Here is a 25,901-nt window from a genome sequence, read left to right on the forward strand (position 1 = left end):
GATGTAGTGAGCCTCTCCGGTTTTCTGAGCCTTTGGAACTTGCCCAGTCATCCTGCAAGGGGCACCCTGAAGACGGAGGGATGGGAAGTTTGTGAGTACTCATTTGGTAACATAGCCCAGAATAGCCTGCTGTGGTTGTCTCTGTGGCGCAGTCGGTTAGCGCGTTCGGCTGTTAACCGAAAGGTTGGTGGTTCGAGCCCACCCAGGGACGTGGCACATGTTTTAAAATGTTTGCAGTCTTTCCAAGCCTCTACAGAACTGCGCAGACAGAGAGAGGCACAGAGCGCACGAGCGCGCTCTATCTTGTGCATGGCAAGAGAACCCAAAATAAGAGTCCTTCGGATCCTCCTAGAAGATGAGGTCCCTTGAGAACAAACGAGGCGTATGCGTGGGAACCTGCAAGAATAGGAAAACCCAGGAACATCGATATTACCCTCTACCTTACTTCTGACAAGAGTTCCATCGGTTGTTTTTACTCGTATTTCCTTACATTTCCCCATACACTTTTGACATTAATTTGATCACTTGCTTTTATTATTACAAACAATGCTGCAGACAGTATTCTTGTACACATATCTTTGGCCAGTTGTGCAGGCATTTCTATAGGGTAGAGTCCTGGAAGAGCGATTGCTGGGTCATACTGTTTGCATGGTTTTCATATCGTATCATTTACTCTTCTTTGCTGGCTTATTAGCTATCATGCTTTCTTTTGTTACTTAGTGATTGCTTTAGGGTTGTATTATTATTATTATTTCAAAATACTAAGGAGGTACAAATGTTTTTGTCACACAGCTTGAGTCAGGGATATAAACATGCCCATCACCTGAGTAGTGTTCATCCTACCGGTTAGGTGGGGTTTTGCCCCTCCCTTTCTCCCCCTCCTCCCTGCTTGATTTCCAATGACTTTTACTTCCCTCTATGCACCTGTGTGCCCATCGGTTAGTTCCAGTTTATCAGAGTACATGTGGTGTTTGTTTTCCCATTCTTGAGATGCTTCACTTAGGATAATGATCTCCAATTCCTTCCGAAGTCCTCCAGAAGGCATTAATTCATCCTTTTTATGGCTGGAGTAGTACTTCATGGCATAGATATACCACATTTTGTTAATGCACTCATGAATTGATGGGCACTTGGGTTGATTCCAGATCTTTGCAATTGTGAATTGTGCTGCTATAAACATTACAGTGCAGGTGTCTTTTTAATAAAATGACTTGTTTTCCTCTGGGGAGATGCCCAGTAGTAGGATTGCTAGATTGAATGGTAGGTCTACTTTGAGTTCTTTGAGAAATCTCCATACTGTTTTCCATAGGGGTTGTACTAATCTGCAGTCCCGCCAACAGTGCATAAGCAAGCGTTCCTTTCTCTCTGCATCAGTGCCGGCATCTATTGTTTTTGGACGTTTTAATAAAAGCCATTCTATAAGGAGTAAGGTGATATCTCACTGTGGTTTTAATTTGCATTTCCCCGATGATTGGTGATGTTGAGCATTTTTTCGTAAGTTTCTTGGCCATTTATCTATCTTCTTTTGAAAAACTTCTGTTCATGTCTTTTGCCCACTTTTTAATGGGGTTGTTGTCGCTGTTGTTTCTTGCCAATTTGTTTGAATTTTTTGTAGATTCTGGATGTTAGCCCTGTATCGAATGTGTAGATTGCGAATATTTTCTCCCATTCCGTAGGCCTTCTATTCTGTTGAATATTTCCTTAGCTGTGCAGAAGCCTTGTAATTTAATCAAGTCCCATTTATTTATTTTTGTTGTTGCTGTAATTGCCATTGGGGTCTTAGTCATAAATAAATCCTTTGCCTAGATTAATATCTAGAGGACTTTTTCCTACATTTTCTTCTAGAATTTTTTTAATGTTTTTTTTTTTTTCTCCAGGTGAGGACCAAATCTTCTAGAATTCTTATGGTTTCGTGCCTTACATTGAAGTCTTTTATTCATCCTGAATTAATTTTCGTGAGTGGTGAGAGATAGGGATCCTGTTTCATTCTTCTGCGTGTGGCTATCCGATTTTCCCAGCACCATTTATTGAACAGGGCTTCTTTTCCCCAGTGTACGTTGTTGTCTGCTTTGTTGAAGATCATTTGGCTGTAGATAGATGGTTTTATATCTGGGTTCTCTATTCTGTTCTATTGATCTATGTCTCTATTGTTGTGCCAATACTGTGCTGTTTGGATTACTATAGCCTTGTACTATAGTTTGAAGTCTGGTAATGTGATGCCTCCAGCTTTTTTTTTTTTTTTTTTTTTACTTAGGATTTCTTTGGCTATCTGGGCACTTTTGTGGTTCCAAACAAAGTGTAGGATTATTTTTTTCTAGATCTGTGAAATATGTCGTTGGTATTTTGATGGGGATTGCATTGAATCTGTAACTCACTTTTGGTTAGTATGGACATTTTAACAATATTGATTCTGCCAATCCATGAGCATGATATGTTTCTCCAATTGTTTGTGGTCATCTGCGATTTCTTTCGTCAGCGTTTCGTAGATCTCCTTGTAGAGATCTTTGACCTCCTTGGTTAAGTGTATTCCTAGGTATTTAATTTTCTTTGTAGCTATTGTAAAAGGTATTGAGTCTTTGATTTGACTCTCAGCTTGGCTGTTATTGGTATATAGAAATGCTACTGATTTGTGTAGATTGATTTTGTAATCTGGGACTTTGCTGAATGTATTTATCAATTCCAGGAGTGTCTTGGTAGAGCCTTTGTGATTTTCTAGACACAAGATCATATCGTCAGCAAAAAAGAAATAGTTTGACGTCCTCTTTCCCGATTTGGATATGCTTTCTTTCTTTCTTTCTCTTGCCTGATTGCTCCGGCTAGGACTTCCAGCACTATCTTGAGTAGAAGTGATGACAGTGGGCACCCTTGCCTTGTTCCAGTTCTTAGGGGGGATGCTGTCAACTTTTCCCCATTCAGAATGAGTGTTGGCTGTGGGCTTGTCATGTATGGCTTTTATAATTTTGAGACATGTTCCTTCTATCCCTAGTTTGTTGAGGGTTTCCGTCATAAAAGGGTGCTGGATTTTGTCAAATGCTTTTTCTGCATCTATTGAGATGATCATGTGGTCTTTGTTTTTGCTTCTGTTTATGTAGTGAATCACATTTATTGATTTACTTATGTTGAAGCATCCTTGCATCCCTGGGATGAAGCCCACTTGGTCATGGTGGACTTTTTTTTTTTTTTTATGTGTTCTTGAATTCCAGTTTGCTGGTATTTTATTGAGGATTTTTGCATCTATATTCATAAGGGATGTTGATCTGTGGTTTTCTTTTTTTGTTGTGTCCTTTCCTGGCTTTGGTATCAAGGTAATGATGGCTTCATAGAATGAGTTGGGGAGGATTCCCTGCTTCTCAATGTTATGGAATAATTTCTGCAGTATGGGTACCAGTTCTACTTTGTAGAACTGGTAGAATTCAGCTGTGAATCCATCTGGTCTGGAGCTTTGTGGTTGTTATTGTTGTTGTAAGACTTTTTATTACTGATTCAATCTCACTGCTCCACATCGGTCTGTTCAGGAGTTCTACTTCTTCCTGATTGAGTCTTGGAAGGTTGTGCGTTTCCAGGAATTTGTCCAGAAAAAAACCCACAACCTGAGATTGCAAATTAGCGCAACCTCTCTGGAAAAGAATTTGGAGATAACTCAAAGAGCTAAAAATAGGAATACCATTCGATGCAGCAATAGCACTATTAGGCATCTACCCAAAAGAGCAAAAGACATTCTATAATAAACACATCTGCACCCAAATGTTTATGGCAGCACAATTCACTATTGCAAGGATGTGGAAACAACCCAAGTGCCCGTGGATTCATGAGTGGATTATTACAATTTGGTATATGTATACAATGGAATATGACTCAATTATAGGAAACCACAGAGATCTAGCACCTCTTATGTTTTCCTGGATAGAGCTTGAGCCCATTATCCGAAGTGTAGTATCTCAAGATCGGAAGAATAGGCTCCACATGTACTCACCATCAAATTGGCACTGACTGATCAACACTATGGTGCTCACACGGTAGTAATATTCTCCAGGGATTAGGGGGTTGGGAGGGGGATAAACTCACAAGTAATGGATGCGGTGAGCATTGTAGAGGGGAAGGGTATGCCTCTATCCTCGCTTGGGTGAGGCAGAGACATAAAATGTAACCAAAATGTTTGCACTCTCATAGTATCCTGAAATAAACATAAAAAATAAAAAAAAAACACAAAAAGAACAACAACAGCAGCAAAAAAAAAAAAAAAAAAAAAAAAGGGTGATAACTTCTATGACTGGGGGAAAAAAAACCTACAATCATTTTTATCACTTCTGTTTAAATGCAACCTTTGCGCCAGGGCTTTTTGCCAGTAACCGTGTTCGCTGTGTAAAAGACAAAGAGCTCGTATCTGACTTTTGTGAGGTTCAGTGAGAGTACCAAGGAAGCGCCCTCAAGATCTCTAGGAGGAGGGCCGCAAAGGATCTCTGGTGACCTTATGCAAGTCTGCGGTGAACCCAGGTGCCCACTGGCACAAAGACCTCAGACGAGTTTCCCCGCATGTGGGGAGATCACAGGGGTCAGCACATCCCAAGTGCCTAGGGAGTACCACCTTCGTGACTCTGGTCCCCCTCTCTCCCTCCTGCCCCTCGCCCCTCCTCCCTGCCAGCAGTGCATGCCCTACTGGCACAGCACAGCCTCCTATCCCCCCACCCTATACTCAGGGTCGCCATTCTTCCAAACGACTCTCCGCCAAAGAATCCCACCCACAGTCCCCCACATGACAACCCACCATCTGGCTAACCAGACCGCCTTTCAGCAGCGGCTCCAGACCAGCAGCCACCAAGCCGTCTCATCTACCTGTTTCTACCTGCTGCCTCCGTCGAGTCAGTCCAGTTCGCCTCCCTGACTCTTGCTCTCCTCTTGACTTACAGTGGACGCAGGATTTATCCGAACCCCTCTTCGGAGCATTGAATGGAAAAGGGAAAACGTGCGCATGTGCTTGGTAGAGTGTAGAAATTGTGGGAATTGACTGTAATACCATCGTTTTGATGTTCCGGTGTTGATTTTCACACCTACCTTCCACTTACGGGCCTGGTACTAGTTTTCCATTTGTGCATACTTCACATGCTGCCTTTGTTGGGTCAGTTAACGTCACCTCCCTACTGGCGCTCACTCTCCAAGGGGACAGCCCTCAAGGACCTCATCCGCCGCTCACCCCCCTCCCACCCTCGCGGGTATCGCCTGCAGTCACCTGTGTTGAAGGGCCTAACAAGCATTTTACCTGTGAAAGTTGCTCAGGAGGCTCAGGGGACCCGGCGGTTTCCAGGGTGCGCACAAACGCCAGGACTTGGCTTGGCCTCCCTCTTAGTCATTGGGATCTGAGGCAGCGGCAAGAAGCGTGGGGTTCTCGGGTGCAGCCCCACGTGGATTGGCATCGCCGCGCAGTTGTGTAAGCCCGTGCAAGACGCTCAGTAGCTCTGGAGAGTCACTTGTGCGGAGCTAAGCAAGTGCTGAGTGTCCTGAGAAGCAGCCTACCATTACTTGCCCTTCTTTGGGCGGAGCGTGGCAGTCGGTGCGGCGGCTCCTCCACACCTGGCCCTTGGAGGGTGCCTAATGGCGCAAAAGGAGTTCCCTGACCGGGAATCGAACCCGGGCCGCGGCGGTGAAAGCGCCGAATCCTAGCCACTAGACCACCAGGGAGCTGTGGGAGAGAGCATCTGCTTTGTGCAATCTGCAATGACTCGTTTCCTGAGCTCTGGAAACTTTGGAGCCTCGTGGAGGTCACCCTACGCTCCTGGAGTCGTCTCCTAAGGCCATTCCGTCCCTGCTTTCCCCGAGCACTCTGCGAGGCCCACCAGGGCCACAAGTCCCGGACCGAGTTACTTCGTCACAACTGACCTAGAGATGCCTGTTTGCGAGGCGGCAGCGCGTGGAGAGACTCCGGGGCCGGGGCCGGGGCCGGGCCGGGGCAGTGGACGAGGTTGCCGGGAAGAGGCGGAAGCGGGCAGGCGCCCGGGTGAGAAGGGGGTTGAACACCTAGAACCCCCGGCATGGCCAACATCATAAAGCACGCAGACCGCCTGGACGGAAAACACTTTCGAGGACAGCTCTGGCGCCCTGAACTGATCTCCGACCTTCCCCCTACAACCTGCTGCTCCTGCCACTTTCCCATCTCAGTTGAGGGTTTGTTTGATAAACTCCATCCTTTCACACGCTTGGACCAAAAATCTGAGAGTTGTGTCTGACTCTGGAGTTTTCTTCGCATCCAATATCCAGCTAGTCACCAACTCGTGATTTCTCCTCGGTCAAGTGTGGGCACATTGACCCACGCCAGGGTTTCTTAACCTCGAAACTCGATGGTACCGATATTTTGGATCGGATAATTCGTTGCGGGAGGGCTCCTCCCGTGGATTAGAAGATGCTTAGCAACATCCCTCGCCTCTGCTGACTAGATGGCAGGAGACAACTCTCCCCTCCCCCCTTCTCCCAGTTGTGACCATCAAAAATGTTTCCAGACCTTGCCTAGTGTCCCAGCAGGGGTGCGGGGGAAGGAGGGCGGGAGGAGAGGGAGAGTGCAAAATCGCCCCCCACTGAGAACCATCGATGTGCATCCACAGTGCTGTTCTCTGAGCTTGTGCAGATGACTCTCCGGATAAAGGCTCAGGTGTCCATTCTCCTCGCGGCCCCCCTCCCCCGGACTCCCTCCCCCGCTAGCTTGGGCGTTAGCGTTTGAGACTTTTAATCTCGAGATCTCGGGAATTTCTGCCCTTAGGTCTATTCTGTGGTTCCGTCCCCGATTTCAGCCTCTTTTGAGCCTTGTCCAGGAGAGCCAGCCAGGCAGGCAAAAGGGCTGGGTTCGCTCAACTAGGTTCTTCTCGCCCCTTCCGGAACTTCACGCCCCTTTCGGTTCAGCCTGCAGGGAAGCTTTAGGGGCCATGTCTTTTGGCATCCCGGGGGCGGGCGGCAGGTGCGCAGTGCAGGGTGAAGAATGGCATTTGATTGTGGTGCCGGACTCCTGGCGCCCGACCTCCGCCCCCATGCGCGCATCCTTCCCGGCTCCTCCGGGTCCCACTCGCCCTGAGTTACGCCCTGGGTCAGCCTGAGCTCCCGAGACGCCCAGGCCCGGAGGGACACGTAGGGGAAACAGCTGCCCACTTCGGTCCTTTGCACAAGCGATCCATGCCGAAAGGCTCCTGATGGGAAAGAAAGGCGGCGAATCCTGTCCTCTTTCGGTAGGCGGCAGAGAGATCAAAGGGAAGAGGAGGAAAATCCTATGAGGTTTCAGGATCTAAAGTTACCATCGAGTGGACCTCCTCTGGACGCAGGTCCTCCCGTGGCTGCTGAAGGAGAGTCGAGTTCCAGTCTCCAGTTTGCCAAAGTAGACAGAGCAGACGACCATGGGCCCGGGTACCGGTGAGTAGGTAATCCCCGGCCTTCCCAGTTGGTGGTACTCGAACTTCCCTACCCAAGATTTTCTTGGATGCCAAGGACGCAACTGAATACTTTTTGATTTTCCAACTGCTCTGATTTGAAGAAAGGATATGGATCTGGTGTGAAGCACATACCAACGCCACTACAGGAACTGTTGTTGAGACTTCCACCTCCCTCCTCTTCCCTCCACCCATCACCGTCTTAATTTTAATTTCACTTTCCCAGCAAGAGTCCCCAGGTCGGGCCGTTTTACTGTCAATGCATAGTTGGTGGAACCTAAGAGGAGTCCAGGAGGTTCATGGATTAATGTTTGAAGTATGGTAGCTATTTTTATTTAAACAGGCATTCCCAAAACATATTTAACAAATGCATCCACCTCACCTGTGACGCGTTTAAACAAAGATCGGAAAGAAGAATTATACAGAAACAAGTGAAAAATGTCATAAAATGGCTTTTACATAACTGCCGTTTCCAGTGAAGTTCTTTTTCTCCGGATGTGTCCATCAGTGTCTTCTCTTTGTCCAAAATCAGACATCCAGTGCCAGACCCTAAAATCAATGTTCTCGTTCCAGCTTATTCTTGCCCACTCTGTATCACTGCCTCTCTGCTATCTTCCTTCACATGCACAAAAAGGCAGCTCTTCCTCAGTTTCCAATTTGCAACATCCCACCCAATGACCAGCTTAACAAATTAGAGGCCTTCCACAGGACTCCATCTCTGTCTTAGTTTGGGCTGCTTTTTATTAAAAAGTAACAAACTGGGTGGCTTGGTCACAACAGGAATTTCTCACAGTTCTCGAGGCTGGAAGTCCAAGATCAAAGCCTTGGTCTTGAACTTAGGGTGAGGGACCTCTTCCCAGTTGTAGACTGCCCTCTTCTCATTGTATCCTTAGGAGGCAGAAAGGGTGAGGGAGCGCTCTGGGGTCTCTTTTATAAAGGCACTAATCCCATAAGGGAGGACTCCACCCTCCTGACCTAATTACCTCCCAAATACCCCACCTCCTAATACTATCACATTGGGGGTTAAGATTTAGTTTGTTTTTCTTTCCTTTTCCTTTCTTCTTTCTTTTCTTTTCTCTTCTCTTCTCTTCCCTTCTTTTCTTTTCTTTTTGAGACACGGTCTCACTCCATCATCCAGGCTGGAATGCAGTGGCACCATCATAGCTCACTGCAACCTCAAACTCCTGGGCTCCAGGGATCCTCCTGCCTCAGTCTCCCAAGTAGCTGGGAGTACAGGTGTGTGCCACCACAATTGGCTAATTTTTAAATTTTCTGTAGAGATGGGGTCTTGCTATGTTGCCCAGGCTGGTCTCCAACTCCTGGCCTAAAGTGATCTTCCCACCTCAGCCTCCCAAAGTGCATGAGCCACGGTACCTGGTCAGGGGGTTAGGATTTCAGCATGTGCATTTTGAGGGGACTCAAACATCCAGTCCATTGCACTCTCCCCAGAAAAAAAGAAGAAACAGTAAATAACCCAAAGCTTTGTACAATTCGTGGTCGGGAATAGAAAAACATTCCTAGAATTAAAGGCCTGAAAAGTGGGCCAGTTTTTCTTTCACCGAAAATCCAGACTCTGTGCTGAGTCTTGTGGACGTTTTGCCTGTTCATCCTCCCTGCAGACAACTGGAGATTTATTCTCCCCAGAGGGTACAATAGGGGATCTTTGTCCACAAGGGGCCAAACCAGCCTATGTGAGTGAGGGCATGTGTCCCACACCAGAATGACAGGGATGAAGTGACAACATTATCTTGAGGTGCCTGATGGTCACAAGAGCTATCACCTATTTGAAAATGCATTGTGCTGTGTGAAAGAGACCAAACCAGAGGACTTGCACTACCTGACTTTACAACTTACTATAAGCTATTATAGACAAGGCGGTGTGCAAGTGGCATCAGGAGACACAAACAGATAAACAGATTGAGTTGGGAGATATGCAAGTGACCACAGCTATACGGTCAATTGGTTTCAATAAAAGCAGTTTGGTGGGGGAATGAAAATGCCTTCAATTAACAGATGTTCATATTGCGGGGAGGAGAAACCAACAGCATCATTTCTACCTCACACTACACACAAAAGTAATTTGAGGTGCATCATAGACCAAAACTTAAAAGTTAAAGGTAGAAAGCATTTGGAGGATGCTTTGTGACTGGGTGCTAGGCAAAGACTTACTAAACAGGACACAGGAAAAATATGTATAAAAGAAAGACATGATAAATTAGACTTCATCAACATTAACCATATCTTCTCATCACATGACGCCATTTAGGAAGTGAAAAAGCAAGCCACAGATAGGGAGAAAATATTCACAAACCATATATGACCCCCCAAGCCCTGTAATTGTAATGCATCATAGGCTCCTCCAACCTGGCAGTAAAAAGCAAACCAAACAACTCCAGTTTGTTAGATGGGTCGGTAGAGTGTAGAAATTGTGAGATGTGACTGTCATACCATCGTTTTGATGGCATTACAAAGACTTGAACAGACATGCTAGAAAAGAAGATGTACACATGGCCGACAAAGCACATAAAGAGTGCTCAGTATTATTAGCTATCAGGGAAATGGAGATTAAAACCACGCTGAGGTACCACTACTCCTCCCAGTAGCATGCATGGCTAAAATTCTTACATAAGGAGCGGGAACAGCCAATCTTTGTGAAGATGTGGAACAACCACAACTCTCACACGTGGTTGGTGGGAATGTAAAATGGTACAAGGACTTTGGAAAACGTTTCGGCAGTACTCATGAAGTTACACATATACCGCTCTCTGGTACCAGCAATTCTTTACCTAGATTTTTCCCAAGAGCCGTGAAAACAGATGTCTACAAAATCTCCTGTGGGAAGAACGTTCAAAGCAGCTTTATTCACAACAGCCAATGCTGGAAGCAGCCCAGATGCTCATTATCCGGTGAATGGTAGACAAACCGTGCTCTATCCCTGCAATGGAATACTGCTCAGCAAGAAAAGAGGAGAGAACACCTGCTATACTCAACAATGGACAAAGCCAGAGATACTATGCAAAGGGGAGGAAGCATGCAGAAAAGAGTACGTGTGCTATGATTCCATGTACATGAAGGTCTAGAGGAAGCACGGGTAAAGTGAAACGGTCTGGAGAGTGATTGTTCACAGATAAGGCAGGAGACAGTGACAATGATTTTGGTGATCCTACTGATTATAACATTATTGATTGAGTAGTCACTACATCTAGGCACATCTGATGACCACAGTGTGAAGTAGAGTTCTCGTGGCGGCCCAATCTTGCAGGTAAAACTGTTGAGGCACCTAAAGTTTAAGATACTTAACCAAGGTCACGCCAGGGCTGAAGTAGATTCCAACACAGAGCCCGCCTTCTGGTGCGCAGATTAGACTGGGGTCGGTCTACTTCTCTGTTTCAGGTGTCTCTGGGATTCTCAGCTGCACAGGAGGAGACACAGAATAACAGAGAAGGAGACAGAGGGAGAGAGAAGTGGGGGAGAAATGGAGGGAGGCCCAGGGCCTGTGGGTGTCCAAGAGCAGAGCTGTAACTATTGCCAATGTGTTTACAATACAGAGAAGATTTCCGGAGACCAGGACACTGATAACCGCCAAGCTTGCTGTGGTCAGTAGATGAAGTTCATATAAATTTCTATTTCATAGATTTAGAAGTGTTCTTAGAAAAACATGCAGCAGGCTGGGCGTGGTGGCTCAAGCCTATAATCCTAGCCCTCTGGGAGGTCGTGGCAGGAGGATCGCTCAAGGTCAGGACTTCAAGACCAGCCTGAGCAAGAGTGAGACACCCCTCCCCGTGTCTACTAAAAAATAGAAAGAAATGAGCTGGACAACTAAAAATATATGGAAAACATTAGCCGGGCATGGTGGCGCATGCCTGTAGTCCCAGGTACTTGGGAGGCTGAGGCAAAAGGATTGCTTGAGCCCAGGAGTTTGAGGTTGCTGTGAGCTAGCCTGACGCCATGGCACTCTAGCCCAGGCCACAGAACAAGACTCTGTCTCAAAAAAAAAAAAAAAAAAAAAAAAACCAAACCAAAACCAAAACAAACAAACAAAAAACCCCACCAAACCAAAACCAAAACCAAACTACAACAAAAAGGCCGGGCGCGGTGGGTCATACCTGTAATCCTAGCACTCTCGGAGGCCAAGGCAGGTGGATCGCTCGAGGTCAGGAGTTCAAGACCAGCCTGAGCAAGAATGAGACCCCGTCTCTATGAAAAATAGAAAGAAATTATCTGGCCAACTAAAATATATACAGGGGAAAAAAATTAGCTGGGCATGGTGGCACATGCCTGTAGTCCCAGCCCTACGCAGGAGCCTGAGGCAGTAGGATCACTTAAGCCCAGGAGTTTGAGGTTGCTGTGAGCTAGGCTGACGCCATGGCACTCACTCTAGCCCGGGCAACAAAGCAAGACTCTATCTCAAAACAAACAAACAAACAAAAAAAACCGATTGAAAAACATGTAGCAGAATACATTTCTGCCAGAACAGATAAAGGCCTTAACAATGACATGAAAAAATAAAGCTAAATAGAATTTCGCCAAAGAAATACACTTGTGTTCAACAAAAATCACTGTGAGAAAGTGAAAAGGCAAGCCACAGACTGGGAGAATGCATTCGCATTATGCTTACGTGGAAAATGACTCAAATCTTGAATATATAGAGTACATTTTGGAAATCAGGAATAAAAAGCCAAGCCAACTAAATTGGGAAAAATGATTCAATAGCTTCTCTTCATGAGGAAGGATTTCTGAACAGTTTACTCATGAAGGAAACACAAATTTAAGCCACCCTATGATGCCGTTTTACATCCACCGCAATGGGACTATTTAAAAGACAGCAAGCACCAGGCATCGTCAAGACTGTCGGGCAACTGTAGCACTCTTTGGTGGGGAGAGACCATTCTGGGCTGTTAACTGACAAAGGTAAAATCACACCTACCCCACGACCCAGCAAGTCCAGTACTCAAGGGAAAGGAATGCACGTGTCCACAAAAGGACTCATACGAGAATATTCATTCATAGCAGCTGCCTTGTTGAGCGAGTGGCATCTGTTGCCCATCACCAGGAGTAGAAGTCGGAGCGCTCCTGGGCCCCGCAGCTTGGTGTCAGAGTGTCGGAGCAAAATACAGTGCAGTCAAGCACTGGATGGAAGAACAGCGCTTGCCTCCCATGGGGAAGAGACAGAGCAGGATCAGCTTCGGTAGTGGGCGTCGGTCCCCGGGGACAATAGGTCCCTCTGGCAAAAGGCCCAGTGGCCTGCACACACCCCTCCTGAGACACAGAAGGAAGGACCTCTTCCCCTCCCGGCAGGGGGCAGATACAGCAGTGGGGTTGGCAAGGTGCCATTTGATACACATGCTTAAGCAGAACAAGAGGCACACACTGAGTCTCACGCAGGGGAAGATATTCCCGCACAAGTGGTAAGTCCGGCACAGGCGGTGAGGACTCTTTACCTCTTGGTAAGGAAGCGTTCCAGGCCCAAGGCCCCTGCTTACGTGGCAGAGTGGAGGTGGAAAGACTGCATGCGGAAGACTGCCTTTCCCAGCACTTCGCTGGGCCAAAGCACTTCTTCACCCAATCGACTGTGCATCAACTGCGGCGAATTCATGCACACATTGGAATGACACTCCTCAGCAACACCCAAATTATGAAGTGATAAACGTGGCGACACGGATATATCTCAAAAGCATAACGTGGCACGAAAATAAAAATAATAATGCACATCCACGCATGTGAATTTCAAGAAGAGGTAAGACTAACCTATGGGCTAGACCTCAGAATAGCGAAGTAATCGAGGGGGGGGGGGGTGAGCATTGCCTGCAAAGGGATGCTAAGGACCTCGGTGGGATAACCTGACCTGCGTGTGGATTACATCTGTGAAAACTGCAGTAAAGATTTGTGCATTTTACTCTATGTGAAGCATGCCTCGATAATTTCCTGTTAGCATACAAGTTAGGGGAGGAGAGGGGGATGGAGACAAGCCGGTGTAGAGCATGACAAAGAGTTTGGAGTTTAAAGTCGTTTAAAGCTTGTTGTCCTTTCGTGTAAAAAGGAAAAAAAAAAATATAGCCCCCCACCGAAATGTAAGCATTAGCGTTAAGGCACCAAGAGGGCCGAGCGGGTTATTTCCTGCATAACGCTCAGTAGTCAGACACAGAGTGGAGCACTCCCAGGGTGTCCGTTTGCCTGCGGCCCAGGTTAGTGCAGACCTGCGCGGAGGTCTCTTTCCCTCTCCTGAGCCGCATGGCGCCGGGTGGCGAGCAAAAGGGGCGGGCCAGCTGAGGGAGACAGCCAGTGCCGTGACTCGGATTCGAACCGAGGTTGCTGCGGCCACAACGCAGAGTACTAACCACTATACGATCACGGCGCGCCACAACCCTGGTGGCGGAGGCTGACCTTGCTCTGATATATTTGATGGAAAATCATTGCAGTTCCCGCGCTGCCCTGATCCCGGACAGCCACAGGTACTCGTGCTTTTGCCTCCTTCATGCCCGCTCTCGGTTTTCCCCTCCCCTCCTCTCACTTCGCACGCACCGGGAAAACAGTTCTCATTTCCGCTAATCCCGCCTGCGCTTCTTAGCGCGGGCCTCTTGGCAGGTGGCGTGGTGCTCGTCCACGCCTCCCCTGCTCCTCTCCCGCCTCTTCGCATTTCCCGGTCTGACCCTTTCTCTCCCGCCCCACCGACCGCAGCCGAGATGAGCGAGGCCAGCGCAAGCCGCGCGGCCGGCCGGGTGAAGGCGGAGCAAAGAACCGGACGAGCCCATCGCGGGAGCCCACGGGGGTTCAGCTTCCCTCGGGACCCACGCGGCTCCGGCAGGGGGAGTCGCGGACCTGGGCGTCTCCCGGGACGCCGGCTTCTGAAGACCGCCCCTCTAGCTTGGGAATCGCCCAGCACACGGGTTTCAATCGTAGCGAGCGCGACGCGTAGGCTCAATCTCTGGTTTTCCGAGGCTTTGGAGCCTGCACAGTTGTCCTGCAAGGGGCAGTGGCTCCGCCTAGCGTTGAAGACACGCTTGCCTCTGTTGTGATGATGTGCAGGTGGTAGCTTTGTCTCTGTGGCTTGCTTGCTTGGAGTGTCTGTCCTTCAACCCGAAGGTTGCTGGTTCAAGTCTTAACCTTGCGTATTTAAGGGACAAACTGTCTTCGTTTTTTCGGTTTTTCTTTTTCCATCTAGCCCATCCTTTCACGTAAAGACGACAGCGTGATCTCCATTACCCTCCTCTCCTCCTTGTCTCGGGTACAACATGAGCACGCATACCAAGGCCCTCTCCGATCCTCCCAAAAGAGCTAGGAAGGAAACCAAGTGTCTGGGAACACTGATACCTTGAAAGAGCAGAACCATCACCATTAACCAACCTCTGAATTCCTGTTGACAGAGGCGTCCCTTCCATTTCTTTTCTTGTACTATCATTTACTTTGCCCTTTCCATGCTGTTTTGAAATTAGATTGGTTCTATGATTTTAGGATTACATCTAATGCTGTAGTCATCATTCTTCTACACATATCTCTGGCCACTGGTGTAAGTATTATTCCTCTAGGATAGAGGTCCTGGAAGAGCAATTACTCTACATAGCGTTTACACCGGTTTTATACCCTTCCGTTTTCTCTCCTTCGTTGGCTTACTAGCTATAACTCTTTCTTTTGTTATTTTAGTCATTGCTTTAGGGTTTAGAGCATACATCTTTAACTCACCACAGTCTACCTTCAAGTGGTGTTATGCCTCGCCTTCCGGCCTTGATGCTATTCTTGCCGTGCTTTTTGCCTTTACAAAATAAACTCCACAATCCATTGTTATTACTTTTGTTTAAACCGTCAAATCTTTGAGAGACAGAGAGAGAGAGAGAGATTTCAATAATAAGAAAATAACCAATATACTTACCCATTTCAGATGTCCTTCATTCCTTCGTGTAGACCGGGATTTTCATTTGATACCCGTTTGCTGCTGCCGGGAGGACTCTTTTGACGTTTCTTGTAGTGTGGGTCAGGTGGGGGTGAATGCTTTTTGCTTTTTTATGTCTCGAAATGCTCTTGTTTCACTTACAGTTTTGAGAGATTTTTTTTTTTTTTCTGACATAGACTTCTAGGTTAACTCCTCCAACCCACCCACCCCCGCCCCCCACACACCTCATTACTTTAAAGATGTTGCTTTGCTGTCCTCTCACCTGCATTGCTTCTGGTAGAGTCCTCCAGGAGCGGAGAGAAATCTCCTGCAATACTCCTCTTTGTTCCTGTGTGTACGATGTCTTTTCCCTTTTCCTTCTGGCTGGATCTGAGCCATTGGATTATGATTGTTCCTGGCTTTGTGTTCCCTGATCACTTCGTCCACACTGCCTGATCTACTATTAATCTCATCCAGCGAATTTATCATCTCTAATATTGTGTTTTTCATCTCTAAAGTTTGATTTGGGCCAGTTTTTACATGTTCCACATTTCTACGTAACTCTTTAGACCTATGGAATACCGTCAGAGTAACTGTTTTAAAGTCCCCTGTGCTAGTTCTCACATCGTGTGAGCTCTGGTTCAGCTTCAATTGTTTGCTTTTGCTTCTCACTGTGGGTCATGGTCTCCCGCCCCTTTGCGTGCCTGTTGTTCTCCGACTGGATGCCGGGCATTGTAAAGTTTACCTTCTGGTCTACTGGCTATTTTGGTATCCCTATAAAACTTGAGATACCAGGGCTTTTTTCTGAGACGACCAGTTAAGTGACTTGGGATCAGATTAATCCTTTGGGGTCAGCTGGGCGCGGTGGCTCACGCCTATAATCCTAGCACTCTGGGAGGCTGAGGCGGATGGATCGCTCGAGGTCAGGAGTTTGAGACCAGCCTGAGCAAAAGTGAGACCCGTCTCTACCAAAAATAGAAAGAAATTATATGGACAACTAAAATATATATATACAAAAAAAATTAGCCGGGCATGCGCCACCATGCCTGTAGTCCCAGCTACTCGGGAGGCTGAGGCAGTAGGATCGCTTAAGCCCAGGAGTCTGAGGTTGCTGTGAGCTAGACTGACACCACGGCACTCACTCTAGCCCGGGCAACAGAGTGAGACACTGTCTCAAAAAAAAAAAAAAAAAAAAAAAAAAAAAAAAAATCCTTTGGGGTCTTGCTTTTATGATCTCTTTTAGGGAGGTCAGTCTAGGGTTGATTATTCCCATTAGTAAGGCAAGGCCTTTCTAAGGATTATACCCAATGTCCTGTGAATTATGAGCAGTCCACTCTGGCTGGGGGGAGCAAGTACCATTTCCTGCCCTGCGTGAACACCAGGCACTGTTCCACAGCCCTTTCAGAAGCTTTCTTTCTTTCTTTCTTTCTTGGCCGCAGGCAGTTTCTCCACAAGCATGTGCCGATTGGTCCTAGCCTGCTGAATACTTGAGGATGACCCTTCCCACATCCCTGGATTCTCTCTCTTTCCGTCTCTCTCATCACTGGTGCTTCGTCCCATGAACTCTAGCTGCCTTGCTCTCCACGGACAATCAGCTTCATCTCCTCAAGCCAGGGGGTTGGCCTCAGATTCCCCTCCTGGGGCCTGGCCTGGAAACTCCCCAGAGGCCATAGCTGGGGCAGTGGGAGGGCTCACCTTCTTTGTTTCTCTTCTCTCGTGTTGCTGTCCTCTCTTGACTGATTTCTAGTGTCTCAAACTGTAATATCATGTATTTTTGTCTGTTTCTTTGTTTTGGGGCAGGACGGGGGTAGCTTTCAGGCAGGAGAGTAAATTGGGTATCTGTTACTCCACCTTTGCCAGAAGCTGAAGGCATCGCTTAGTATGTTCTTAGTTTGACTTCAATAGGAGAGGGTGCCAATTTATAGTCCAATGTATTTTTCCAACTCAAAGGGAGCCTCTTCCTTCATATTCTTGCCAGCACAACGAACTTTCTATACATATCCCAGCTGCCAATGAGGGGAGTGGCGCCCTCCTGACCTAACCAAGCAGGAGGTACAACAGAAAGGCATGGTGGACATTACCCAGAGATACCCCATTGCATATGTTCTGCAGCTAAACTTCCAACATGTTTAGAAAGTCTTCCAGTAATTGTACTTGTTTTCTCTGGTGACCTATTTAACCGAGTCCAGAGAAAACTGGCCAGAATGACCCTGGATTGCTTCCTGTCAGGCCACTTATCAAACAGGGGAGGAAAGAATCACTAGTCCGAGACATTTGTTCCTCTTCCCTGTTCTTTATGAGTAGCATCTTGCCTTAGTTGGATGCAAACCATCTAACGACTTTTCCCCTCCTATGCAAGGGTGAATGAGCATGCTGATACCCATCTCTATATTATTCCTCCATAGTGTCTGAGTCCCCGCCCCCGAAAAAGTTATCTTACTTGAGACCAATGGCTGGATCCACTGCATCCTGCCCCTGACAATGCCTCCTGTGCAGACCCATATCCTTACAGTGATGAACTCACTTTCCCTTGGCTCTTCCGTTGAATCTCATGAGTAAAACTTAACTCTGACTTCTACACACCAAATCCGGTTCTCAGGCAAATCTCCCAACCTCCCAACACCCCACCCCATATGTGTCTGTGGGTCTGTGTCTGTCTGTCTGTCTCTGTCCCTCATACTCCAGGCTGCCCCCAGTCTTACCCACTTTCTTCAGCTTTCCCGGGATCACCTCTTCTCTGCCTTGGAGTCTCACGGGCTGAGTCTGGGGCACCTTACAGGGTGGGAAGCTCATTCCAGATGGCTCCCTCAAGACTTTCCCCAAATCGGGAGCCTTACCTGATTCTCAATTAGCTCTCTGAGGAAACATTCCAAAGAATGCCCACCTGGAAAACCTTTTCCTACCTTCCCAGTATCGCAATTACTCAAAAGATGAAAAACTTGAAGCCCAAAGTAGATTTCTTGATCTCTCACAGGACCCTGAATTAGGATGCCTTCATTCACTGAACATTTATCAGGTGCTGACCAGGTGCCAGGGCTTGCTCTAGGTGACATGCTGCATGGAGAGAAGGTGCATGGTCCCTGCCCCGAGGAAGCCACATCTGGAGGCATCAAGAAGGGACAGTGCGGTGGGAGTACCACCGGTTCCTGCCCTCCGCACAGCGCCTCCGAGGTCCGGGCTCAGGGGGCCTAGCAGTGAGCACAACAACTGCAGCATAGGGAAGAATGGGGAAATGGGTGACTCAGGACCTAGACGCTGCGTCGTCGGCTGCAGTGGGACTACTGCAGTGGGACAAAGCACAGAGGAGCAGGGGGCAGTGGGGGCAGCAGGGAAGGTTGTGGATCTGGCGGTCCTGCATGGGAGCCCCCCTCACATGGCCCCGGTGTCAACTCCCAAACATGCCCAGCCACACGACTTCTGGCCTCAATGTCACCTCGCCACCTAGGCATCTTGAACGGGTGCAGTGGCACAAAGAAATGAGGAGAAGTCCAGCCTGGGAATAGGGGGCATTTGACAATAGACAAGTGTCGTGTCACCTGTTCTAAGACCTCCAGGTGCCACCTGGCACTTGTGGCGCAGTTAGGGCATTGCCTCAGGGAACAACTAAAGACTAGTCATTCCATCCACCTCAGGGACGTAATTACCTTACATTCTCTTCTTTTCTGATCTTCACTTTTCCAAATCTGGATATGGAGTCTCTGTTGTCCCTCTGCTTCAAATTAGATGCTGGAAATTTTGCCTGAATGCTTAAGGGGTTGTTTGAAAAATAAAAGCCATTTGCAGACGGTGTGTTTTAGGCAAAACAAAAGCTCAGTTCAGAGCTCCAGAACCTACCTATTTCATGGGCAATACACACACCTTCCCTCCCTCCAGCCCAAGCTGGTTTTTAAGGCTGCGCATCTCTGAGAAGCCGACCATCCCCAGCAAGAAGAACATGATAACCTCGGACTCTTCTGCGGAGAAGCCCTAGACTTGAGTGGGAAGCCTCACTGGGTGGCGGTGGTGGTGTGACTTTGAACAAGTCATTGAAGTTTTCTGTGCCTCCATTTCCACATAGCAAAGTGGGGCCGGTAGGAATGCTTTCCACGTGGGTTGTCCCAAGTATAAATGAGACATGCAAATAAAACATAGAACCCAGGGCCTGATAAATGGTAAATGCTCCAAAAGCAATAGCCATTATTACTACTGTCATCATCAGGGGCTTGATCACCGCTATCTACACTATTCTTTTAAATAATTTCATATCCTTTATGGTATGGACAGATCATGGTTTCTTTAAACATTCCCTAATTAATGGACACGACGTTGGCCCTAGTGTTTATTATTACAAATAACTGCTGCAAGGAACATCCTCAGACATTCATTCATCTTCACCTGAGTGTTTCTCTAGGATAAAGCCCTGGGAATGGAATTGGCATATCAAAGCATTAGGTTATTTCTAATTTTGCCAATTCCTGCCCAGTTGCCCCGCGAAGAGGTAGCGAGTCACGTTTCTAGCAGTTTTACTCTCTTGGCAACGCTGCCTAGTAGTACCGCCTTACCGTGCTGTGGAATGTATTTTGGCCAACAATTACCCTTTTGGGGACAGATTTTCCCGGGTGAGTTTACGCTCAGCTGGGCTCTGAACATTTGGACCAACCTAACTAGCATCCTGGAAAAGCTGAAAACAACATGACTTTTCCCTTTGCTCCGATGTCTACCTGTCAGCCCATAGCAGCACAAAGGCACCCACCACATTTGCATGGTGGATGCTACCGTTTGTTGTTTTCACACATCGTTCTGGATTCGTTGGGTGAAGGGGCTGGTTAGCCGGCTACACTGGGACCGGGTCTCGCGGAAGGGTTCACTGCCCAGGTTCTTCTGCTTCCGGACCTTGCCTCGCGCACCAGGCCACACCTGTGGGGAGGAGCCCAGATGTTGCAACAGGGCTTCCCTGGCCTGGACTCGAACCAGGGCCGCAGCGCTGAAAGCGCCGAATCTTAGCCACTAGACCAGCAGGGAGTCGAGAGAGTCATCTCTCCCCTAAGGGAGGAAACTCTGAAAGCAAAGATTGACTTTTCAAGGCGGGGGAGGAGAAGTAGAGGTGATATTTGGCGACCCATGGCCGGGCTGCTGGCAGGTCTGCAAGGCTCGCAGCCAACTAACCGCCCCGCTGCTCAGCACCTCTCGCCTCTCCCTGCCTGGCCGGTGCTTTGGGCTGTGAAGCCAGGCCGCGATGACACGGACCTGCGTGTCATTCTAGCCTAGCTTTAGCCCTGTGTGCGACACAGCCAGGCACATACTGTCTTTTGGAGCCTCGCTTTCGTTGTCAGTGCAGTGCGTGCTTGGCTCTCAGAACCAAGTCCCGCTGGTTCCTTATCTCGGAACTGGCTCAAGGGGCTCTCCTGGTAATGACACGTGTCGGGGCTTCTTTTTGTCCCCAGACTGGCTCAATTAGTAGCGCACGAAACGTAATCCACACGCCTTTGGCTCGAGCTCCAGGTGCAGACTTGGGTTCGTTTTCTTTGGTTCTGTCGGGCGAGTCAGTCTGTTCCGCAACCGCGCTCGGGGTGGGAGGAAGCCAAGGGGACTTCGCAGGAAAGAAGTCCTCGGTCTTCACAGACGCAGGTCCTGCCAGCCTGCAAAGAGGATCCGGGCGATCCACAAGCAGGTCGCGGATTTCCGGACGGAAACCCAACACGAAGTCCGCCTGGTCCGGCGCCCTCGTCTCCAGTCTGGCTCACGGCAGGCAAACGAGGTGGTAACGGAACTCTTCCCAGGTGGCTTGCGATCCACGATGCAGCTAAGTTTCCCACCCACCACTCCGTTGTTAAAAACTATTTTAATATGAAAGTAACCTTCCCGGTGTGAAGCGAACGCGCCAACCGCTACGCTACGTAAACAAGCCGAATGCGGCCCGTCGAGGGATTCACCAGGAAAATCACTGCCTTCCTGTGTATTGCTGCGCACGATGTATGAAATCCAGCTGCGTTTCCACATCCCGACCGCCAGCAGCAAAGTGCAGGTGAAAGGCTCCAGGAAGCACCAGGGAGCCCTCAGACGAGAAGACCGCGGCTTCCCATAGGCCCCGGGCTTAGTGTTCCGAGCCCACCGGGGAAACCAGGGCCCTGGGGACCACACCCGTGCTTCGGGACCCCGCGTCCCATGGAGGTTCACCCGGCCCGTCAATGCTCTTGGCTCTTGACAGAGTCCACCCAGGGGCCGTAGGAACCTCCCCCTCCCACCCAACACACACACACACACACACACACACACACACACACAAATCCATCAACATAGTGGGCATTCTAAAGGATCCAATTGTGGTAAATAGCATCATTTAAGGTGGAAACAGAGGCCAGGGTATCTGTGAACAATACTCACCTAAGCACCATCAGATCTTGGGAGGGCCCTCATTGCTGGAAATCTCAGAAATTCTGTGACACACTTTTGATTCTGGCAGGATATTCTCTTTTCCAGAGTATGAAGTTAACAACTGAAAATAACAGCAAAGAGAGAGTGGTTCTCCAAATAAATGAATCTATTCAGCAATAAACAGGGGATAGCAATCTGGGATATGCACACTGTGATGAATCATAGGCACATCCCGGGAGGCTGAGACAAGGCCAAACTTTAAGAGGCAAAATGAGAAAGGTTACAATGAGCTGTTTTGAAATGACCATCATTGGTCACAGGAATAAGAACGAGGGTGGGTGGCATCAGTCCCAGGTTCAATAGGCAGTTGCTGGGAAGATGTCCTCAAAGACGTATACTGCCATGGCCTTTGTGCAAGGTTGTGTGTAGTTTCCAGAGAGTCCTTGTAATAGTTCATATCATGGGCTCGTGTGCACGAGACCTCCTTTACGGTCCTCCGACTGAATTTTGTTAGGGTTTGACATAAGTGACTGCATTTTGATTCTGACAATTTTACAGGCCATTGCTTTTCATCCATTCTTACTAAAGGCTGAACTTGCTTCAATTCCCAGAAATTATTAGGTCGTGATTTGTACAGTTATCAGAAGTGTTCACATTGCTGATTCAATTGCCTATTTGAGAGTATATAGATGACTTTCCTATGCTTTCTGCAGTGTGATTTTACAAGTCTTTAAAGGACATTTATATGAATTTTTCCAGCTGTTTGGAAACTCAAATATACCAATCAAAGAAAGCTGCCCCTTGCATGCAAGAAATTCAGTTTTCTTCCTGTGCTAAGATCCCTTTCAGGTACAGCAATTTATCAAACGCACGTACAGTGGGGGTGGTGGGGGGAACCACTGTGTATGAGGATCATCCTTAACATAGATACACCACCTTTGCAGATATTGACAACTATTAGGCCCATAAGATTTTTATGAAACATTAGAAAGACAAGATGTGAACCACTTTTCATTGCTGCAGTCTCAAATATCAGGAAATACCAGATCCTCAGAATGATAAACAAACAAACAAGCCTCACAGATGAGATTAGCTTTCATGTACCAACAATCAGTGAATGAATCCCTGTCAACCACCACCCAACACAGATGGTCCCCAGTATTTCACATCAGAACCAGAAACCCACACTGATGTCACTGATGGGAGAAAACAATGATGCAAAATTGATAGAGAAAGGGGGTGGGGGAGAGGATTGTCCAACAATGATACTTAGTAAGTAAAAGCCAAAGAGTTCAATTTCTGCACATGAGGGTCAACAGGAGAATCAAGGGAACATTAGCCAATAGCTCTAAGGGTCCGGGTCTGCACGAGGTGCTGTCAAGTGCAGTATTCTGTTGGCTCCAATGATGTGTTTCAGCTGGGCTAAGTTTTATGAACATAGTGCCTGCAAAGAACTGTCCAGGAATGCTATAGAACAGTTATCTGCATGCTAATAGAGTGTGGCGGAGGAGGGAGAACTGGCATTAGATTGTTTTCATGAAATAAAACCAAAACCTAGATTTGTAAAGAAAAGAGGAAAGGGAAGGAGGGAAAAATGTCTGGGACCTTTGTGATTTTCCTCCTCTTGGATAAGCAACTTGGCAGGAAGGTATCAAAAAGGTCTCTCTGGTGCAACTTCTCTCCTGTGTGACTTGGTCACCACAGAAAGCTAATCCAGGTATTAGAGGATTTTAAAATATCTCAGAAGTGTAGATGTCCAGCGTACGGATCAGAATACTTGGGTGTGATGTCCACCATGTCCTTCTGTTCTACCTCCCCCTTAATTAATCCAGCGGGGCACCTCTCCCCTTAGTAGAATATCACAGACATATGCACAGAAAGTTTGTCATGCTGGCAAGTAAATGAAGAAAGGGGCATTGATATAGTTGGGAAATAAACTGGAAAATGATTTGGGGCCCCTCCTGTGGAGGGTGAATTTGCAGAATTTACTAAAATTAGAAGCACCATATAAACACTATAATGTAGCAATTGCACATCCAGTTCTCTACACTATAGAAATATCTGCCCCAGTGACCAAAGCTCTATGTACAAAGAAGATGATTGCAGCATTATTTGTAATCCTGAATCCATGAGGAACCTCATTTCAAAAACATTTTGAAAAGGGTTAAATAAATCACACACAACCTAGGAAGAAATGCTTTCTTTTGAAAATAACGGAGAGAATACTTACAATGATGAATGATCCGACTGGTCAACATGGTTGATAGGGCAATCACTGAATCGAGGCACATCGTGGGGATTGGCCTCCTATGACAAATGAAACAAATTGAGGCACCTGAAAGTCTAGCTTACTCCTCCCAGCCTATAAAGGACAGAATAAAGATTTCATGGCAGCAGAAGCGGGTTCTTTGGCCTCTATTTCAGGAATTTCTGAGTTTGTAAGCCCCTCATCCCAGCAGATGGTCTGTGAAAATGGGGTCCGGGACGTCGGGTGGCACCTGCCAGCTTATGAGTCATGAATGAGTGGGTAGGACCTGTGGCGGAGGCCTCTTGCCGTGTTTGTCACGCAGCAGTTGACAGCTGGCAAGAAGGGGTTAAAGAATGAATGGGTAAGCCTGAGCAAGAGCGAGACCCCGTCTCTACTCAAAATAGAAAGAAATTATCTGGCCAACTAAAATATATATATAGAAAAAATTAGCCGGGCATGGTGGCGCATGCCTGTAGTCCCAACTACTCGGGAGGCTGAGGCAATAGGATCGCTTGAGCCCAGGAGTTTGAGGTTGCTGTGAGCTAGGCTGACGCCACGGCACTCACTCTAGCCCGGGCAACAAAGCGAGACTCTGTCTCAAAAAAAAAAAAAAAAAAAGAATCAATGGGTAGGACCTGTGGTGGAGGCCTCTTGCCGTGTTTGTCACGCAGCAGTTGACAGCTGGCAAGAAGGGGTTAAAAAGCTACAGCTGGCGTCCCTGGGTGGGGTCGAACCACCAACCTTTCGGTTAACAGCCGAACGCGCTAACCGATTGCGCCACAGAGACGGTGCGGACAAGGATTTCTGGCTCTTTTACAAGGGATTAGTCTGAACCCCCGCGTCCTCCCTACTCCGTCTGTCTCCGGGGTCCGCCTTGCAGGACGACTGTGCACGTTCCAAAGCCCTGGAAAACCGCACAGATTCGAGCGATGAGTAGTGGGGTTCCTCACCTTCGAAACCCGGGCGTTGCGTGAGCCTGAAGCCAGAAGGGCAACCGAATGGCCTTCGCCCAGCCTTGCCCCTCGCCTGCTTCAGAAGCCCCCGGAAAGGCCCGGGTCCGCGCCTAGAGCCTGACCCCGCAGAGCGCCAAGGAGGCTGAACACCCTGCGGGCTCAGGCGATGGCTCTTCCCGTTCTTTGCGCCGCCTTCGCCCAACCAATGAGCCTGGGCGCAGTCCACCGAGTTGCTTTCGCGGCCGCTGTGGCGCCTCCGCTGCCATCTTCGGATCCCGGGTCCAGCACCGGGGCTCCAAGTGGGCAGGGATCGCGGTGATGGTCACTCTCGGGTCCCCTCGCCGAGAACAGGGTCTGGTACTCACCAGGGCGCACAATTAGGACTCGTTGAATTAATCCGTCGTCATCTTTAGCTTTCAGGCCTTTGAAGAACCCTGAGAATGGACATCATGAAAGTTTTTTCAGAGGGCCAGTTCCTTTTGAAAAGGTGTTATTCGGGATGATATCTCAGCATCCGTGGGGCGGGACACGGGAAAGGGCTACGGTGCACCCCCTGCGCGGCTGAGCCGCTGGGCCTCCACCAGGCTGGTGCTGGGCGGCGGGTTGGGGCCCCGGGACGGAGCCGTCCGAGGGGCGGGTCCAAAAGGGTTCCGCGAAGAGGAGGGAAAGAAGTCGGGGAGGCGTGGACGCCGGCGAGGAGACTTGCCAGGAGCTTTGTGCAATGATAAGGATCGGATCCTTGAGAAAGGAGACATGTTTTGTTTGTTTTATTGCAGCTGAATGGGGAAGAGAAGAGGGGAAAATAGAGCCCAAAAAAGAGCAGAAAAATGTGAGGACCTTAGCGCTATCAAAAAGGAGAAACATAACTCTTAGACAAAGACTTGGGTGCTCGTCGCCTTATCCGTGGGTCGCCGTGATCGTATAGTGGTTAGTACTCTGCGTTGTGGCCGCAGCAACCTCGGTTCGAATCCGAGTCACGGCAGCTTCTCAGATTGCGGTTTGTCTTTTCCTTTACCCTCTAATTTCAGCATTTGCCTGTCACCTGTGACTCCGGACCTCTGTGAGGTCAGGAC

General features: G+C 48.1%; 5 non-coding genes across 5 annotated transcripts; 2 read left to right on the forward strand and 3 right to left on the reverse strand.

Moving 5' to 3' along the window:
* Positions 1–137: 137 nt before the first annotated feature.
* On the forward strand, positions 138–211 carry TRNAN-GUU (transfer RNA asparagine (anticodon GUU)). Its single transcript has one exon. It is a non-coding gene; the product is annotated as a tRNA-Asn (tRNA).
* A 5,393-nt stretch (positions 212–5,604) lies between these two features.
* TRNAE-UUC (transfer RNA glutamic acid (anticodon UUC)) lies at positions 5,605–5,676 on the reverse strand. Its single transcript has one exon. It is a non-coding gene; the product is annotated as a tRNA-Glu (tRNA).
* Positions 5,677–13,689: 8,013 nt separating this feature from the next.
* On the reverse strand, positions 13,690–13,761 carry TRNAH-GUG (transfer RNA histidin (anticodon GUG)). The gene has a single exon. It is a non-coding gene; the product is annotated as a tRNA-His (tRNA).
* A 10,827-nt stretch (positions 13,762–24,588) lies between these two features.
* TRNAN-GUU (transfer RNA asparagine (anticodon GUU)) lies at positions 24,589–24,662 on the reverse strand. Its single transcript has one exon. It is a non-coding gene; the product is annotated as a tRNA-Asn (tRNA).
* Positions 24,663–25,738: 1,076 nt separating this feature from the next.
* Positions 25,739–25,810, forward strand: TRNAH-GUG (transfer RNA histidin (anticodon GUG)). The gene has a single exon. It is a non-coding gene; the product is annotated as a tRNA-His (tRNA).
* The last annotated feature ends 91 nt before the right edge of the window (positions 25,811–25,901 follow it).

The sequence above is a fragment of the Eulemur rufifrons genome, chromosome 8 (assembly GCF_041146395.1).
Source record: "Eulemur rufifrons isolate Redbay chromosome 8, OSU_ERuf_1, whole genome shotgun sequence".
Lineage (NCBI taxonomy): Eukaryota > Metazoa > Chordata > Mammalia > Primates > Lemuridae > Eulemur > Eulemur rufifrons.